Source organism: Lathyrus oleraceus, chromosome 3, assembly GCF_024323335.1.
Source record: "Lathyrus oleraceus cultivar Zhongwan6 chromosome 3, CAAS_Psat_ZW6_1.0, whole genome shotgun sequence".
Taxonomy (NCBI): Eukaryota; Viridiplantae; Streptophyta; class Magnoliopsida; order Fabales; family Fabaceae; genus Lathyrus; species Lathyrus oleraceus.
The window spans coordinates 358,748,106-358,765,601 of NC_066581.1; positions in this window are offsets into that span (position 1 = coordinate 358,748,106).

Sequence of the window (17,496 nt, forward strand, 5' to 3'; positions counted from 1 at the left end):
TGGTGAAGATGTTACTCCGAGGAGTTTAGCATCACGACGTCAGATCAACAATGTTCCCCAGTAGTGCGACATTGGAGGAGATGTTTCCGTCGGACAGAGATGGAGATAAAATCAGAAGACGTTGCGCGATCAACGCGATTTTCGGGGTTCAATCAAGAGAAGAGTATATACTGAGGTATCTTCTGGGGTTCAAATGGAGATGGAGTTGAAGATTATATCCGGGATGAGGTCCTCAGGATTATCTTCTGTTCATGTGTCACCGTAGACTCGGGCTGAGGCCAATGGGGGTCGTTATAGGTGTCTTCTGAGGAAGAGATACACATGCTACCTTCTTTATGAAGGTTTACCCTCTGACATGTCGCCCTCAGAGTGGTTTGGTGTTATTTCCGACGTTGCCAGCGGAATCATCACGAGAGATTGGAGAAAAGGAGATGCTGAGGCATTTTCTGGGGTTCAAATGGAGAAAAGGAAATGTGGATACATTTTCTGGAGACGGGGTTCAAATGGAGAAAAGGAGATGTTGCGACATTTTCTGGAGAACGGGGTTCATATTGGCGATCGCGAGTTATCGTCAGGCGACTGGGGTTCAAATTGGAGATCGGGGTTCATTATGTTGGCAAAAAGAGATGCTGAGGCATTTTCCGGGGTTCAAATGCAGAGATCTGAGGATCGTTTACGCAAAAGAAAATTTCGGGGTTCAAGAAAAGAATAGAGAAAAGAAGAGATGATAATCCCGCGTGGATGTGTGGTGATCAGACCATGGTTATCCTTGCGTTACCATTTATTTTGGCATCCAGGTCGTCGGTTTTTCGAGTTTTTCTTCGCCGATGCTGACAGGCGTTGTTAATTATTATCCCATCAGAGTGCAAATTGTTCGCCTGTTCTTGGTATTCAATCACTCTTCATCCTGATCATCCGAAATCCGAGGCTATTTCGTATCGACAGGTTCACAGTGGATTGAATAGGGGCAGCTGTAACACCTCAAAATTTGCCCTCCTCTCTTGGGACTAGCATTAACATATTTACATATCATTTTAGGACATTAGGCATCTCATATTGCATAGCATGTGGTTACATAGTGCAAGCCATCTTCCCAAGTCTTGATCAGGAGATGAGGAAGTTCAAAGGTGCAAGCTAGGGTTTAATGACTGATCATGGGCCATCTGAGGATTGGACTGTGAATTAGGGTTTCATGATTTCCAAGGATATTGGTCTTCATCTTGTTTGAATTGATACATCATCATCATCATGGTTGGATGTCATCAGGAGATTGGAGAAGATTCCTTGAGATTAGGGTTTTGACCACTGGTCAACCCTAATCAGTTGTATTGGGCCAATCAGGGCTGGATCAGGAGATGGGGTTTATGAAGGAGATGAGGATCATTTTGTGACTATATGGTGCTTATGGAGGCTAGGGTATCACCCTTGAGCCATTTCAGTTGAAGATTGGGGCTCAGTTTGATCTATGCATTGCCAGATTCATCTATCAGATGAAAAGTCAACTGTGGTCAACTGCACATGATCTGATGGATTTGGAGGTGGAAATGAGTTGAAGACACTTCATTCATGTTGGAACAAGTGTTGAATGACATCTCAAAGCTTAAAAATGAAGAAAATCAAGTCAGGACAAAAACTGCCAAAAATAGAAAGTGACTTGTAGTTGAAGTTTCCAAAAATGGAAAGTTTTTGACCTCAAAAACAGATGTCCAAGGAAGCTTCAAATGAAAAATTGTTCAACATGAAAGTTGTAGATCTTGTTCTCACCTTTCCAAAAAGTCCAAGAACTTGAAAATCCAATGTATGGTTTGGAAATTATGGCTCAGTGAATTTCAAAAATGACCTGTAATCAGGAGGTCATAACTTCCACATACTTTGTCCAAATTGCAAGTTCTTTATATGCACAAACTCCATTTGACATGTACTTTGAGGGTGCATCATTGGATTTGTTCAAAAATGGCCAAGGCAAAAAGTCACTTTTTAACTGGACAGCTGAATTGGATCAGGGGCAAAATTGTCCAACTCTCAAAATAATTGGAATTTTTGAATGGGACTTTTTCCAACACCTCAGAAATGGCATTTTAAGCTTGTTTGAATAATCATTTCATGGCTAATGCATTTGGTTTGGAATGTGGTTTGAAAAATGCATGGTGAAAATTGGACATTTTTGCATCCACATGTGATTTTGAGAAATACACCACCAATGGGAATGGGACAAGTTTCTATGGTTCACATATGACATTTGGAGTTTGCATGAGCTGTCAAAACAGCTGGCATGAGCTGGCATAGTGAAATTCCACTTTTGCCCTTATTTGCAAAATAACCACTTTCATTAACATTTCCAAATTGCTAATTAACATGATTAGTGGAGGATTAAGCTACCATATATATTCATAATCACTTGTTAAACATAACAGAAAACTCATTCACCAAAATTCAGATCTAAAAACTCTCCAATTCTCTCACATTTTCTCAAGAACATTCAAGAACACATCACACAAAAACCACCAAAACTCTTCCAATTCTTGATGAAATTCGGAAATTCTTGTTGATCCAATCTTCATTCCACTTCTTCTTCTACTGTTGTGACAAAGCAACTTCCAAATCCTCAAGATTCACAATTGTCTAAGTGCGATGCATTAATGGTGAATTGAGATTGTTCATGCGTGGGGCTGTGAGGGATCAAACTACAAGTTGAATTCACCTTTCCAAACCGTCTCCTTGAACTGTTTTGAATAAATTCAGCAAGAGGCGCGCTAATTCATCACTGCTCCTTCACAAGGTGAGTATTTCGAATTCTTCCTTTGAGTGAATTAAGGCATGGCTTTTGTAGATTGTTCATGATAGATCAACGTGCAACTTGTATTTTTTGGTTTGGTTCACTATTAAGTGAGATATGTGGATTTTTAGTTTTGTTGTCCAACCTTTAACCATCCGATTCGTGAGATATGGTGAATGTTAGAGGAAATAGTTAGCATATTAGTAATGTGCATTGAGAGAGGAAGAGAATGATGTGCGATTTGCTTGATTTGGTGATGAAAAGTTCATGTCGTATTCTGGACTTGGATGAGCGCGAAGAACATGGCCAAGAGTGTTTGAAAAATCTGGAAAAATGCTGTTAGATCTTCTGTTATTCGCCTGGCAGTTTGAAAGGTGTTTCCCTCCGGATTTCACCAATTGGCGCGTGACAGCATGTTTAGTAATGCTGTGCGTTTTGGGCACTGTTCACGTAATTACAAATACTGCCATTAACACATCTAATTAATTAATGTATATTCTAAATGAATTATTAAAAATCATTTCAACCTTAAAAAATTCATAAAAAATAGTAGAAAAATTCTAAAAATATGGAGATTTTTTCCTTGACTTTGTTGACTTGTGTAGGATTTTTTTGACCTATTGGTCAAAGTTGTGCTTGGCAAATATTTTATTTGGCATAGGCTTTTCTAATGTATGTCACATTTTGATACATTTTGGCAATTTGATCATGAAATACTCATATGGTAAAATAAATTCTTGAAAATTTTTGTGGTGGTTCTTGACTCATTGAGGATTATTTATATGTAAATTTCATGAATTTTTGATACCTGGTTAGAGAGCAGCAAATTCTGGAACTTAGGTGTGACAATTGGTGTCACACCTCTTGATGTCAACTTGTTGAATTTAATTGGATAACCTATGCATGTTGGAATTGGCTGAAATTTTGCATGATGACTTGTTGACATGTTAGGATGCTTGATGAATTTTTGTAGGATTTTTCACTGCCTTTTCTAATTGATCATGATTTTTCATTTCTGGTGATTGAAATTGCAAGCTCATGTGACGCATGTTGGTAGATTGATTGGGAAATCCTCATATTGTATTGTATGGCCATGAAATTTGATATGCATGAACTAGACACATTGTGTGACCTCCCTGTTTTGGTCTCATCCATTTCTTTTTTGTTTTCAATGAGATATGAATTTTTGAATTGGATGTATGCATTGATGGTGTGAATTGAAGCATGAAATTGTGTCTGTTTTTGTTGATTTTCATTGACATGGTTCTATTTGCCCAATTGAGCTCAAATTTGACATGGTAGACCTTGATTGCCCCCTGTTTAGGTGTATTTTGTAACACCCTTCTAAATACCCCAAATATTTAATTAAAACAACAACAATTAAATCATACATATCAGAGTAAATATTGCAACCCAAGGGTGTCACATAACAACTTCTTCACAAAAGTCAATATAAAATCAGTCATGCTCAATTTTATTCAACATAAAACTTCTTTAACAATACGCAGCGGATAAAATATTTCAACATCTGTAATTCATCAAAATTAACATTTATTCAACAATTCAAACATCCCGTCCCGATGTTACATCTATCAGAGCATGACCCTCTAACCACACTAGACTTCAAGCACTAGCTTCTATTCGACTCACTGCTCGTTACCTGAAAAATATAGCTGTAAGGGTGAGTTCCTCAATCGATATAACAAGTATTATAATTTATCATGTTATGTTAAGTAATTCTACACGTTAATCACCCTAATTATATCATGCATTAGGCAACGGCACAGTCAACTCAATTATCATATTCAAACACAACGTAAAGGCAACTCAATAACAACATAAAATGCAACTCAATGAGACTCGACTCTTCATGCATGTGGTACCATTTGGAGTAAAACTCCCAACTTAAAATCATTGCCAGTTTAGTGGGCATCAAGGCATAAGCCTTCAACTTTCAACTTAAAAATTTGCCAATCCAGGCCAACGTGGTGTGAGCAAAAGCCCCATATTTTTGCCAATCCAGGCCAACGTGGTGTGAGCAAAAGCCCCGACTTAATGCATATGAATGTATATATCATGTACGACTTGAAAGCTCAACAACATAATAACAACAGCCACATAACAGCTTTTCAACAGAACAACTCATAATCAACTTTGGCTCTTCAGCCTACAACTCAGTAATTCTCAACAAATCAACTTAGAATCAACGTTGGCTCATCGGCCTAGAACTTAATAATTTCAACAAGGCAACTAAAAAAATCAACTTTTCAACATTATTGCATCAACATTTCACAACCATAAACCTAATAAATTCATTCCTCACAATTAACTATGATAGGCCAGCTACCACTTGCACTCACAACATAAAATCAACTATTTTTCCATTCTGCAAAGACTCTGCTCAACTGGAGGGAGTCGGCGCAAAAGCCTTATGCGTCGACGCATACAGTCGACGCTTAGCTCACTGGTCGGCGCAAAACTACCATGCGTCGACGCATGCAGTCAGCGCATGCCTCACGGGTCAGCGCACGCCGACCCTATGGTCGACCGCTCGCGCGCAGACTCAGATTTTTCTGAGTTTTCCAGGGTTCCGTTAGCTTACGTTTCACAGGTTTTCCGGCCGTTTCCTCAACTACAACCATCTCTAAACAGAACCATTCGTCCGGTAAATTGGTAGCGCCGATTCAAGTTTTTAATTGGGATTCGTACCCTGGTCTAACATTTTCGACTCACACAACTATCAATTCAATTTACAGTTTTTAACACGGTTTATTCAACGTCAATTTCAGCATATACAGTTCCAATTAGGGTTAAAATCAACGGCTTCTCACTACCCATGACATGTTATTCTATAATACCCATTAAACGACGATAAACCCCCCTTACCTGAGTTAATCCGGCAATTCTCTAAGCTTTAGCTTTTCCGTTCCTCAACCGTGCTTTTCGGCTCTTTGCCCTTTTTCCTCTTCTCTGCAGCTTCTCTGAGTTTCACGTGAAATTTCTTTGTTAAGAATGAAACCCTTTTCTTTATTCCCACTTATATATATATTCCAATTATTATTATTCCAAAATAATAATAATAATAAAATCCAAAATTCCAATTATTTAATTAAATTAATCATTTAATTATTAATTTAAATTAAATAAGTGTCTTATTTCTCTTGGGGTGTTACAACTCTCCCCCACTAAAAGAGTTTTCGTCCTCGAAAACATACCTCAAGCAAATAACTCTGGATAGGACTCTTTCATCTGACTCTCCAGCTCCCAAGTCACATTGCCACCTGCTGGTCCTCCCCAAGCTACCTTCACTAAGGCAATCTCTTTACCCCGCAACTGCTTCAACTCTCGATCCTCAATCCTCATAGGTGATGTTTCAACAGTCAGGTTATCTCTCACCTGTACATCATCTACTTGGACAACATGCGACGGATCATGAACGTACCTCCTCAACTGAGACACATGAAAAACTTCATGCAAATTCGCAAGTGACGGCGGTAAAGCGATACGATAGGCTACTTCTCCTATCCTCTCCAAAATCTGATAAGGACCAATAAATCGCGGTGTCAACTTCTTCGACTTCAAAGCTCGGCCAACACCAGTTATCGGAGTGACACGAAGAAACACATGATCCCCCTCTTGGAACTCAAGTGACTTCCTCCTCTTATCATGATAACTCTTCTGACGACTCTGAGCAATTCTCATCTTCTCCTGAATCATCTTAATCTTTTCCGTAGTTTGTTGAATAATCTCCGGTCCAATCACAGCACTCTCACCGGACTCATACCAACATAACGGTGTCCGACATCTCCTACCATACAAAGCTTCAAACGGTGCCATACCAATACTCGAATGAAAACTATTGTTGTAGGTAAACTCAATCAAAGGCAAATAACAATCCCAAGCACCTCCCTTTTCCAAAACACAAGCTCTCAAAAGATCCTCTAATGACTGAATCGTCCTCTCAGTCTGACCATCAGTCTGCGGATGATATGCAGAACTCAATCTCAGCTTAGTTCCCAAAGCCTTCTGCAAACCTTCCCAGAATTTCGATGTAAACCTAGGATCTCTGTCCGAAACAATACTCGACGGAATACCATGAAGACTTACAATCTTCTCAATATACAACTCGGCTAGTTTCTCTAACTGATAATCCATTCTAATCGGAATGAAATGAGCCGACTTCGTCAATCTGTCAACAATCACCCAAATAGCTTCAAAATTCCTACTCGTCCTCGGTAAACCAGAAACAAAATCCATACTGATACTATCCCACTTCCACTCTGGAATCGCCAACGGTTGCATTAGCCCCGATGGCTTCTGATGCTCAATCTTTGACTTCTGACAAGTCAAACAGGAATAGACAAAACTTGCAATTTCTCTTTTCATTCCCGGCCACCAAAATAACCTTTTCAAATCATGATACATCTTCGTAGCTCCAGGGTGAATACTCAACCCACTACGATGTCCTTCCTCAAGAATACTCTTCTTAAGTTCTGTAACATCCGGAATACACACCCGACTACCAAATTTCAAAATACCAGTCTCATCAATTCTGAATTCGCCACCTTGACCTTGACTCACTAGAGTCAACTTATCAACCAAAAGCACATCAGATTTCTGACCCTCTCTGATCTCATCCAGAATACCACTTGTTAACTTCAACATTCCCAATTTAACACTATGGTGAGTACTCTCACACACCAAACTCAAATCTCTAAACTGTTCAATTAAATCCAACTCCTTAACCATTAGCATAGACATATGCAATGATTTCCGACTCAACGCATCAGCCACTACATTTGCTTTACCCGGATGGTAATTCAAACCAAAGTCATAATCCTTCAGAAACTCTAACCATCTCCTCTGTCTCATATTCAGCTCTTTCTGATCAAACAAATACTTTAAACTTTTATGGTCACTGAAAACTTCAAATCTTGACCCATACAAGTAATGTCTCCATAACTTCAGAACAAACACCACAGCTGCCAACTCTAAATCGTGCGTCGGATAGTTCCTCTCATGAACCCTCAGCTGTCTTGAAGCATAAGCTATAACCTGCTTATTCTGCATCAACACGCCACCCAAACCCAACAATGAAGCATCACAGTAAACTTCAAATGGTTCCGACGAACTCGGTAATGTCAGAATAGGAGCAGTAGTTAACCTTCTCCTTAACTCTTGGAAACCTTCTTCACATTTTGAGTCCCAAACAAATGCTTGCCCCTTTCTAGTCAACATCGTCAACGGTAACGCCAACTTAGAAAACCCTTCGATGAACTTCCTATAATAACCAGCCAAACCAAGAAAACTTCGAATCTCAGCAACAGACTTCGGAGCTTCCCACTTAGATACCGCTTCTATCTTAGAAGGATCAACAGCAACACCACCTCTTGAAATCACATGACCAAGAAAACTTACCTCTTCTAACCAAAACTCACACTTGGACAATTTAGCAAATAATTTCTTTTCTCGTAGAACTTCCAAAACCACTCTCAAATGCTCAGCATGCCTTTCTTCCGATTTCGAATACACCAAAATATCATCAATAAATACCACGACAAACTTGTCTAGGTATGGATGGAAAATCCTATTCATATACTCCATAAATACTCCAGGTGCATTAGTTACACCAAAAGGCATTACAGAATACTCATAATGTCCATACCTTGTCCTGAAAGCAGTCTTCTGAATATCCTCAGTCTTCACACGTATCTGATGATACCCAGATCTCAAATCTATCTTGCTGAACACACTCGCACCAACCAATTGATCCATCAAATCATCAATCCTCGGCAAAGGATACCGATTCTTGATCGTCACTTTATTCAGTTGTCTGTAATCCACACACAACCTCATAGTACCTTCTTTCTTCTTAACCAACAGCACTGGCGCACCCCACGGTGACACACTCGGACGAATAAATTTCTTATCCAACAGATCTTCCAACTGACTCTTCAATTCAGTTAACTCAACAGCAGACATACGGTACGGAGCCATCGATATCGGTCTAGTACCAGGTACCAAATCAATCGAGAACTCCACTTCGCGTTCTGGTGGTAATTCATTCACCTCTTCAGGAAACACATCAGGAAAATCACGCACCACGGCTAGATCACAAATCACCATCTTATCCTTGGCCTCCAAAGTCGCTAACAGCATAAACAACTCTGCCCCATCAGCTACTTCCTCATCCACTTGTCTCGCTGATAGAAACAAACTCTTTCCTTCCTCACTCTCAGGAAATATCACAGTCTTATCAAAACAATTGATAGAAACTCGGTTAAACACCAACCAGTTCATACCCAGAATAACATCAATCTGCACTAGTGGAAGGCACACTAGGTCCATCCCAAAGTCTCTACCAAAAATACTCAAAGGACAATTTAAACAAACCGAAGTAGTAGTCACTGAACCCTTCGCAGGAGTATCAATTACCATACTTCCAAACATCTCAGATATCTCTAACTTAAGTTTCACAGCACAATCCAAAGATATAAAGGAATGAGTCGCACCTGTGTCAATAATAGCTACAAGAGGAAAGCCATTAATATAACACGTACCTCGGATCAAACGATCATCTGCAGAAGTCTCAGAACCCGGTAAAGCAAAGACCTTGCCTCCTGACTGATTCCCTTTCTTCGGCTTCTGACACTGACTTCCAATATGCCCTTCTTCTCCGCAATTAAAACAAATCACTTCGTTGTGCTTGCAATCAGCTATTGCATGCCCAGTCTTACCACAGCGAAAACACCTCTTCACTTCAGCAGTACATACATTACTCTTATGACCAGCCTGACCACACTTGAAGCAAACTATACCAGTAGGAGCACCTCCCCTACTAGTCCTCTGAGCCGGAGCAGCTACTTGCTTTCCTTTTCCAGCTGGAACATCATACGGCTTGCCACGGTTTTGATGTTGCTTGCCTCTGCGATCACTGACAATCTTGTAATGAGCATTATTGTCCTCTTCAAATATCCTGCAGCTATCAACCAATTCAGTAAAAATGCGTATCTTCTGATACCCAACAGCTTTCTTAATTTCAGAGCGCAATCCGTTTTCAAACTTGATGCACTTTGAAAATTCAGCACCAGCACCAGTGTAATGAGGATAAAATTTGGACAACTCCACAAATTTCGCAGCATAATCCGTGACAGACATGTTTCCTTGCTTCAGCTCAAGGAATTCAATCTCCTTCTTACCACGGACATCCTCTGGATAATACTTCCTCAGAAATTCCCTACGGAATACATCCCAAGTAACGACTTCACCTGCCGCGGTCAACCTCTCGTGAGTCTCTAGCCACCAGTCATCAGCTTCGACTGCTAGCATGTGAGTACCATACCGAACCTTCTGAGCTGGAGTACAATCCATAACACGGAAGATTCTCTCAATCTCTTTCAACCATCCCAAGGCTGCATCTGGATCATGCTTTCCTTTAAACACCGGCGGATTCTCTCTCTGAAAGGTCGCCAAGCTACGTGATCCAGCATCTCCACCAGCATTTGGCAAGTTCTGCACAGCTTGTGCCATTGCTTGCATTGCGGCAGCCATTGCAGCGTCATTCCTTCCAGCCATTTCAACTTATCAATACAACACAACTTAAAGTTAGATTGGTAACAATACACAATTGTTAGACAAAACGACACGACAACTGGCCGGACGGACCGACCTGCTCTGATACCACTAATGTAACACCCTTCTAAATACCCCAAATATTTAATTAAAACAACAACAATTAAATCATACATATCAGAGTAAATATTGCAACCCAAGGGTGTCACATAACAACTTCTTCACAAAAGTCAATATAAAATCAGTCATGCTCAATTTTATTCAACATAAAACTTCTTTAACAATACGCAGCGGATAAAATATTTCAACATCTGTAATTCATCAAAATTAACATTTATTCAACAATTCAAACATCCCGTCCCGATGTTACATCTATCAGAGCATGACCCTCTAACCACACTAGACTTCAAGCACTAGCTTCTATTCGACTCACTGCTCGTTACCTGAAAAATATAGCTGTAAGGGTGAGTTCCTCAATCGATATAACAAGTATTATAATTTATCATGTTATGTTAAGTAATTCTACACGTTAATCACCCTAATTATATCATGCATTAGGCAACGGCACAGTCAACTCAATTATCATATTCAAACACAACGTAAAGGCAACTCAATAACAACATAAAATGCAACTCAATGAGACTCGACTCTTCATGCATGTGGTACCATTTGGAGTAAAACTCCCAACTTAAAATCATTGCCAGTTTAGTGGGCATCAAGGCATAAGCCTTCAACTTTCAACTTAAAAATTTGCCAATCCAGGCCAACGTGGTGTGAGCAAAAGCCCCATATTTTTGCCAATCCAGGCCAACGTGGTGTGAGCAAAAGCCCCGACTTAATGCATATGAATGTATATATCATGTACGACTTGAAAGCTCAACAACATAATAACAACAGCCACATAACAGCTTTTCAACAGAACAACTCATAATCAACTTTGGCTCTTCAGCCTACAACTCAGTAATTCTCAACAAATCAACTTAGAATCAACGTTGGCTCATCGGCCTACAACTTAATAATTTCAACAAGGCAACTAAAAAAATCAACTTTTCAACATTATTGCATCAACATTTCACAACCATAAACCTAATAAATTCATTCCTCACAATTAACTATGATAGGCCAGCTACCACTTGCACTCACAACATAAAATCAACTATTTTTCCATTCTGCAAAGACTCTGCTCAACTGGAGGGAGTCGGCGCAAAAGCCTTATGCGTCGACGCATACAGTCGACGCTTAGCTCACTGGTCGGCGCAAAACTACCATGCGTCGACGCATGCAGTCAGCGCATGCCTCACGGGTCAGCGCACGCCGACCCTATGGTCGACCGCTCGCGCGCAGACTCAGATTTTTCTGAGTTTTCCAGGGTTCCGTTAGCTTACGTTTCACAGGTTTTCCGGCCGTTTCCTCAACTACAACCATCTCTAAACAGAACCATTCGTCCGGTAAATTGGTAGCGCCGATTCAAGTTTTTAATTGGGATTCGTACCCTGGTCTAACATTTTCGACTCACACAACTATCAATTCAATTTACAGTTTTTAACACGGTTTATTCAACGTCAATTTCAGCATATACAGTTCCAATTAGGGTTAAAATCAACGGCTTCTCACTACCCATGACATGTTATTCTATAATACCCATTAAACGACGATAAACCCCCCTTACCTGAGTTAATCCGGCAATTCTCTAAGCTTTAGCTTTTCCGTTCCTCAACCGTGCTTTTCGGCTCTTTGCCCTTTTTCCTCTTCTCTGCAGCTTCTCTGAGTTTCACGTGAAATTTCTTTGTTAAGAATGAAACCCTTTTCTTTATTCCCACTTATATATATATTCCAATTATTATTATTCCAAAATAATAATAATAATAAAATCCAAAATTCCAATTATTTAATTAAATTAATCATTTAATTATTAATTTAAATTAAATAAGTGTCTTATTTCTCTTGGGGTGTTACATATTTAATTTGAGAATTTTTGGATGTGTTTTGGCATGGCTTTGAATGCAATACTTCTGTTTGTATATTTGGTGTTTCATTTGAACCAATATGGATTGTTTTGTGCATGAATTGAACTTGATGGATGATATAAACATGAGACCAAGGATGTTTGCTCTTGTTTGATGTTAATTTGATGTTGGATGGTGGATACCTTGCTGTTTTAACTTTTTTCTTGCTTTTGGACCCTAGGCTTGGCCTAGTGGTCTAGTTACTAATATTTGCTTGATTTTTCAGGATCAAAAGCATCATGTACATGGAGAATGATACAAGTTGATTTTAATTGATGTTGTGGATGTTTGTACACTAACATAACATTGTTTTGTAGGTGTTGGAGCTTGGGCTTAAGCCTTGAGCTTGCTTTGTGTTGTATTGTTTAAACTGTTTGATTGTTTGCTGTACAATTTGTCTGATTGAATACTGACTGTGTTGGATTGTTTCCAGGTACTTTAGTTGCTCAGTTCCTTGTGAACTTTTGCTTTGCGTTGCTTAAGCAACTTGCATTGAGGTAAGTCCTCTTGACTTCATGTAGTCTGGAGACCCGGCTGTTACCGGGCCGGGCAAATTGTCTGAAGTCCTCCTTAAGAGGCAATGCTTGTGTATGTTTATTTTTAAGCCAAGCAGGAAAAGCCCTTCAAGTAAGGCAATTGGTGGAAGGTAGGGACAAGCAACCTGTCCCCCACTATTCAGTTGAGTCTTCTCCTTGCTCCCATTACATGGTTGTAGCGTTGAGATCAAAAGCCCAAGATCCGTTGTGTCAGAGTCATCGAGTATAAAAGGGTTCCCCTATTCTGGACCCATGCTCATTTGTCAGCTCTCCCTGGTTAGGGATAAGAGCTGTGAGGTCTCATCCTCACTTCATCCTTTCATCTGCTTCACCTTAGCCTCGTAATGGCAAGGTTAAGAGCAAAACCAGCCTGTACAGACGACTCGCTTCGGCGGTCAAACCCCATTGATTGAGCCTCTTGTTTGGTTATAGTGGGTGTTTTGTGATTATTTGATTGACATGTTTGTTTGAGATGCCTGTTCTCATTTAATGTTGATATATGATTGTATGCTTGTGTGCTAGCTTCTTTCCTGGTTAGGTTAGTTTGCTTATGCAAGTAGGATAGAAACCTGAACTTAGGGCGACTTTGCATGACAACATTAGGCTCGAGTCTCAGCTCCCTAGTGTCGTGTTTTCCCCTCTGTCTCTGGTTAGGAGAGTTTCACCCCTGTTAAGGGGAACTACATCGCCCTGATCCTCGTTCCAGACGAGGTATGTAGGCAGGTGGTCGTGCGAGACCACTCCGGGCAAACTTTTTTCTTTTTTGCGTGTGTATACTTGTTATCTGATTGTGTGTTTGGGTTCGGATGCCGACATAAGCCCAGTGATTGGCTGTCGGGCTCCACGTTTGCCCTTTTGAGTGTGTTTTGGTTCGGATGCCGACGTAATTCCATCCAGTGGTTGTCGGGCTCCATGTTTGCCACTCTTGCTTGTTAGTATGTTTTGTGTTGTTTGGCGTGCGTAAGCCGAACTACAGTGGCTCTGATTCTTGTTCCAGACAAGATATGTAGGCATAAGGTGCGATACCTTATCGAGCCCGTTTCTCCTAACCCCACCTGCGTTCCCCGTGTGTGTGTGTGTGATGTTTAGCAACCTTTTCTTTATTCTAGGACGTGGATCCCGTCGAGTACGACGGACGTGAGGGGTGCTAATACCTTCCCCTCGCGTAACCGACTCCCGAACCTTTTCTCTCTGGTCGCGAGACCATGTATTTCCAGGTTTCTCTGAGCGTTTCCTTTCCCTATCTTGGGATAAATAACGTTTAGTGGCGGCTCTGTGTGTTTTTATTTTTAGGCTCGCCGGTTTTTTCGCAGGATGCGACAATAAGGATGTGACCCCCTGAAAAACCATCAGATGTGATCTTGTGTAGTACTCCAATCGCTAGGAGCTATGGTACTCAGTGCATCATTCAATACCAAGTGATTAAGGTAATCATCAAACATAACATCCATATTTCTATGTGTCATAGCGAAGGGAGAAGATTCATAAGGGGATACATGTCTCTTATGGGAAGACGAAGGCGAAGATGCATGGGCCTAAAAAGCTGACATTTTTGCATCTGTCGAGCTAGAAACAACAGATGTCTATGATGATTGAGTTTTCCCCTCCAAACCGATGCATGTTATGCAATTCGCACAAGCATTATACGTATGAAAAACAATGAGGTCAAGCAATAAAATACACATTGGTATATTCTGGAGATGCATCTCCAGATTCTAGAAATCAAAATGTTGAAAAATTCTGGAGATGCGTCTCCATAAGGTTCTGCAACTCAGAAACACATTAACCGTGGAAATGCAGTCCTTGCCAACATAAAAATAATGCATTGATCATTTAAACTACATATCAAACACATTGTTCACTTAGATAACAATCTAAACTACATATTACAAGCCTAATGCTCAATTTCTACAAATGTATATAGAAATAAAAAAAATAGAAAAATAAAAAACTTATCAAATGTGAGTTTGGTTTGATGTTGAGTGAGCTCTTTGATCGATTTGATCTTGATGGAAAAAGCTTTGAAGTGAGTTAGAGAGAATGTGAGTTGAGAGAGTTTGAGACTTGAGAGGTTGAAAGTTAGACATAGTTTTTTGATAAATGGGGAAGGAGAAAGGGTTTGACGTGTATTTGGTTTAAATAGCGCTCGAAGATGCATCTCTATAAATTACACAGAGATGCATTTTTGTAAATAAAAAATTAGCATAGTCTTTGGACCTGATTCATAAACAAATGTATTTGGGGTGCATTCAGATATACATTTCGAAATTCTAAGAGTATTTTTGGTTTTTCAGGAAGATTGGAAAACAATTCTTAGGGTGCTTTAAAAAATTACCTAATTTTAATTGTGCCTTGGATAAATTCTTGAAAATTTTACCTCATACCCCTACAGTTATACGTATACCCCAATATTTTTTTTATAAAATATAAATTTTACCCTTGTTTGTTTTTAATCAATTTACCATTTCACTTTTAACCATTCAATTGAGACTTCCGAAAATTGCATTATTCAGCCTTTATCAGACCATTATTATCACTCGTTCAGATACTGAAACAGGCAAGAGAGGGAGAAGTAACAAATTAATATTTTATTGTGATAAAGGTGGAAGATACAAGGATACTAATAGTGGAACCCAAAGTGAAACCAAAAAATGTGGATGCCCATTTAAAATTAGGTCGACTCCAGCGAAAGATGGGTTCTGCTGGAAGATTGATGTAAAATATGAGGTCCATAACCATGGTTTACCTGATATATCATGAAGGAAAATTGCGATCCAAAACGCATCGGAAATTTTAAAAAAAATCCTTTAGTTATCCTTACGAATAGGCAGGATCAGTGATAAAAACTGTTACCTCTTTTGACGATTAAAACCTTTGATGCAAATCTAAGGAGTGATCACGAGTGTTGAATGGTGATAACGTCTCTACTCAGTCCACACAAACAAATTCCTTCAGTCTCAGTGCTAGCTGCTACGAATGAAGGCTTTGAGTGAGTGAGAGAGAGAGAGAGAGAGAGAGAGAGAGAGAGAGAAACGAAATTTCATCAAGTGAAATGCTTCTGCACAAGGGTTCTATTTATAGAACAACTTGTGTGTGCTGTAAGCTAAAAAGCCCATTTAAGTGTATGTGGCCCATATCTTATGGTATACCGAAAATCACTTAAGCGCGTGGTACCTTACCATATTTCGTATTCTACTTAAGTGCGTCGTACCTTACGATGTTCTACAATTCATTTAAGTGCATCGTACCTTACGATTTTCCTTATTTAGTTTATCTCTCATCAATCCTTCCTTTTGTGTGTGACTCTGTAAGTTTTTGAGATATTGGCAATCATATTAAATCACGTATTTAACATAATAAACAGTGAGTGATATCTAGAAACACATCACTACTACCCAAGACACAAAAATGTCATGTGATTTGACAAATCCTTTATTTGTGATAATACTTGTGTGTACAATTGCCCTTTTTCCCTTATGTCTATATTGAACACAAGGCATAGATCGTGTCATCCTTGTCCAGTTCAATATTGGACCCTTAGACATTTATCTTGTTACGCAGGATGGGCAAGTTCCATCTAGGTTACTCATGTCCCTCAACATGCTTCGTAGAGTACCCATCAACTATCTTTATGGCCATCCAGTTACGAACAATGTTTGATCAACAATAAAGCACTCGACTTTACATCTAGGGTCCATAGTGGTTTCAGGTCGAAGGGTGGTATACACCCCTATCACCATGAGAATAAATTATGACACTTTGCATAACATTCTATGTAGTATTCTCATAGCGGGTCAATCTAGTATAAATATTACTCCTAGTATTCATACCTATGTTTAAGACTTGATAACTCCTTATCCATGATCCATGAGATGTGATCATCAGTCTATATACATAATAGTCTTAATGCTTTAATGTTATCCCACTTCACAATAAAACTCGACTACGGATACTTTAAGAATAATGTCCTTATGTTTAATGGGATATCATGATTAAGTCACACTTGATACATTAAATAGACTAGTTATTCTAGGGACTTTATTAAATAAACATAATAAAGAAAAAATATTTTATTATTCATAAATAATTCGATACAAGTACCAAAAGTATTGGCCTCTAGGGCTTACACCAACAGATTAGAAGATCATTCCTTTTTTGGTAGGTTGACCACAAACGAGAAGCAGCATGTCGTTGATTTGACAAAGAGACATGTATCACCTAGACACATATTGTTTTCCTTGCAAGACCGAGATCCAGAGAATGTCAATAGGACCATGCAAATATACAAGCATAAGAGTATGATAGCAAAAAAAGATAAGAGGTCCTAGAAGTGAGATATAACATTTGTTTAAGCTTATTGAGGATGCAGGCTATGTGTATTGGAGTAGAAAAAGAGATGACTCGGAAGTTGTGAGAGAGATATTTTGGGCCATCTTGATTCAGTTAAGTTGTTGAATATTTTTCCTATTGTGTTAGTTATGGACAACACCAACAAGACAAACAAATATAGACAACCTTTGTTTGAAATTGTTGGCATGACATCAACCGAGTTGAATTTTGTTGTCGCATTTGCGTATATGGAGTCTGAGCAGACAGAGAATTTTTG